At 50.0% G+C, this 3,499-nt stretch overlaps 1 non-coding gene across 1 annotated transcript; it reads left to right on the top strand.

Annotated features, from left to right (window-relative positions):
• Positions 1–2,225: 2,225 nt before the first annotated feature.
• Positions 2,226–2,297, top strand: TRNAF-GAA (transfer RNA phenylalanine (anticodon GAA)). Its single transcript has one exon. It is a non-coding gene; the product is annotated as a tRNA-Phe (tRNA).
• Positions 2,298–3,499: the final 1,202 nt, after the last annotated feature.

Consider the following 3,499-nt stretch of genomic DNA (forward strand, 5'->3'; position numbering starts at 1 on the left):
AGCAGTATGGATGTTAGAGTTGGCCTGTGAAGAAAGCTGAGCGCTGAAGAATTGATGCTGTTGAACTGTGGTGTTGGAGAAGACTCTTGAGAGTCCCTTGGACAAAAGGAGATTCAACCAGTCCATTCTAAAGGAGATCAGTCCTGGATGTTCTTTGGAAGGAATGATGCTAAAGCTGAAACTCCAGTACTTTGGCCACCTCATGCGAAGAGTTGACTCATTGGAAAAGACTCTGATGCTGGGAGGGATTGGGGGCAGGAGGAGAAGGGGACAACAGAGGATGAGATGGCTGGATGGCATCACCGACTTGATGGACATGAGTTTGGGTGAACTCCGGGAGTTGGTGTTGGACAGGGAGGCCTGGCGTGCTGCAGTTCATGGGGTCGCAAAGAGCTGGACATGACTGAGCAACTGAACTGGAGAAGGCAATGGCAACCCACTCCAGTACTCTTGCCTGGAAAATCCCATGGATGGAGGAGCCTGGTAGGCTGCAGTCCATGGAGTCGCTTAGAGTCGGACACGACTGAGTGACTTCACTTTCACTTTTCACTTTCATGCATTGGAGGAGGAAATGGCAACCCACTCCAGTGTTCTTGCCTGGAGAATCCCAGGGACGGCAGAGCCTGGTGGGCTGCCCTCTGTGGGGTTACACAGAGTCAGACACAACTGAAGTGACTTAGCTTAGTAGAGCAACTGAACTGAACTGAACTGAACTGAATAGAGATACAGACTAGTGGATATAGTGGAGGAAGGAGAGGTTGAGACGAATTGAGAGAGTGACATGGAAATAAATATATCATCATATGTAAAATAGATAACCAGTGGGAATTTGCTGTATGATGCAGAGCTCAACCTGGTGCTCCGTGATATCCTAGAAGGGCGGGATGGGGTGGGAGGTGGGAGGGAGGTTCAGGAGGGAGGGAACATAGGTATGCCTATGGTTGATTCATGCTGATGTATAGCAGAAACCATTACAATATTGTAAAGCAATCATCCCCCAATTAGAAATGAATAAAAAATAAATAAATATATTTGCAAAATCTCTTTGGCCACATAAGAAAATATTCAGAGGCTCTAGGAGTGAACAAGTCCCAGCCCACAGAATTCCTCTTCTTAGAGCAGCAACTCAGTACATTTTTATTGATGTTTTAAAGTCCTGACACGCTACGATTCTCTTCAGAAGCACTAAATTGAAAGTAAGTCAGATAAGTGGGCTTCTGAGAGGAAAAGAACTATTCATTCTTGAACTTCCTGTTGTTTCCCCAAGTCTCCAAGAAGGGATGCACAGCTGAAAACACGTATGTTTTTAAGAACAATTACAGCCCAACTGCCATCTGGCAGATACAGATGTGATCAGTGGCTCCTGCTTAAAAAATGCAAACGATGCCTTTGCTTCCGTGTGGCCTGTCTCTGCCAAGAAGGCAGTGAAAGGAAGAGAACGCCCCACTGCCAAGTGTGCCACCCCAATCGCCCACCCAGGCCCGGGAAAACAACAGAGGGTGACCACAGCCGTCAGTGGAGGTGACTGAAAATCTGTAAAGGCAAACATGGAGCCTTCAGGTTCCTTAATGCAGCAGGGTCATGCGACAAGGCTGATCACGCCCAAGATGGAGATGTCCCTACCACTGCCACACCCGCAAGTGACCCACGGCGGGCCTCCAGGCTGCCCCTTCTCCTTCTCCTCATCATCTAGAAAGGTGACACATTTGTGTGTCTGTGATCATGAAACCACTGAGTAGTTTGGGGAGTTGGTAATCACTAGTGTAACTACTTGGAGAAGGCAATGGCACCCTACTCCAGTACTCTTGCCTGGCAAATCCCATGGACAGAGGAGCCTGGTAGGCTGCAGTCCATGGGGTCGCTAAGAGCTGGGCATGACTGAATGACTTCACTTTCACTTTTCACTTTCATGCATTGGAGAAGGAAATGGCAACCCACTCCAGTGTTCTTGCCTGGAGAATCCCAGGGACAGAGGAGCCTAGTGGGCTGCCGTCTATGGGGTCACAGAGAGTCAGACACGATGGAAGCGACTTAGCAGCAGCAGCAGTGTAACCACTTACTGAAACGAAAAATAAGACAAAAACACTGAACTCTGACTTGGAGAGATTGGGAAGGAAGGGAGAGAGGAAGGGGAGAATGGAAGCCTGTATCTGGACCCTTCAGTTTCACTGGAGAAAATCACACAGCTGGGAGGATCTGTGTCACAGTAAACATGGGGTCCAGGCTTCCCTGTGGCTCAGTGGTAAAGAATCTGCCTGAAATGCAGGAGACCCAGGTTCAATCCCTGGGTTGGGAAGATTCCCTGGAGAAGAAAATGGCACCTCACTCCAATATTCATGCCTGGGAAATGCCATGGACAGAGAAGCGTGGTCGGCTACAGTCCATGGGGTCACAAGAGTCGGACACAACTTAGTGACTAAACCACCACCACAAACACAGGCACTTACCTACCCAGCTCCATCCCAGTGCAGGTCATGGTCTTTTCACCTTTTCTAACCTCCCAAGCCTCAGGCCCCTCACTCTCAGGAGCCGATCTGCACTCCCTCTTTAGAAAAAGGAGGAGAAAAGAGTGAAAAAGTGCCTTTACCCATCTCACCACCATCACCAAGTCTCCAAACACTCCAGGATCAGGTCCCTCCTTCCCTCACTTGACATGTTACACGAGGCCCTCCTCCGGCTCTGTCCACAGCAAGACGGGGTGTGAAGATCAGAGTGTGCAGGTGGCCTTGCTGATGCTGAGTCTGGTTCAGAGTCAGAAAAACCCAAAGTCTGCCAACCTCCTTTAAATGGAAGCACAGAGGCTATTCTTCCCGAGGGTGAGAAAGCCTGGGGACGAGGTTCTGAGAGGAGTGAGGCTTCTTCCACTCCAGCCTTTGTCCTGCTACCTGATCCCTCCTGGGTCCCTGTCTACTCAGTGGTCACCGATTCTCACCATTTGCATATGCTCTGGCCCCTCACTGAGCAGGGTTCCCCCTGGATCCCATCACCTCCCATTACTGACCCATTTCTCCCCATTCCCAGTAAACCTGCACTGAGGAGATGCCAGCGTCCAGGCTGGTGTCTTCTTCCCCAGTCGCTCCACCTCCCACCCCAGGGTACTTCCTGCCCCCATCCTCTTGACATTTTGCCACTGATGGCCACTGCTTCTCATTTGCCTTTTCTGAGTCATATTTCTGGGCTGGATCTCAAAATGTTGGTGTTCTCCGGGATTCTCACTCAGGCTCTTCTCTCATCTTACTGTACACTTGCTCTTAGAGGTGCTGGCCACACCCTGGCCCAGATGACAGTATATCAACCAGCTCTCCACCAGCTGAACCCAAGCCTGTCCTCTGAGCTCCACATCTACTCTTCTATTTGCTGTTTGATACTCCACTCAGATGCATTGACAGCATCTCAAACTGACCAGGGCCACACCTGAGCCTATGCTTTCTCCTCACTCACCCCTAAACTGCTCCAACTCCAGTGGCCCTTGTATCAGGGAAAAGCACATCTACCCAGC

This window comes from Bubalus kerabau, chromosome 2 (genome assembly GCF_029407905.1).
Source record: "Bubalus kerabau isolate K-KA32 ecotype Philippines breed swamp buffalo chromosome 2, PCC_UOA_SB_1v2, whole genome shotgun sequence".
Classification (NCBI taxonomy): Eukaryota; Metazoa; Chordata; class Mammalia; order Artiodactyla; family Bovidae; genus Bubalus; species Bubalus kerabau.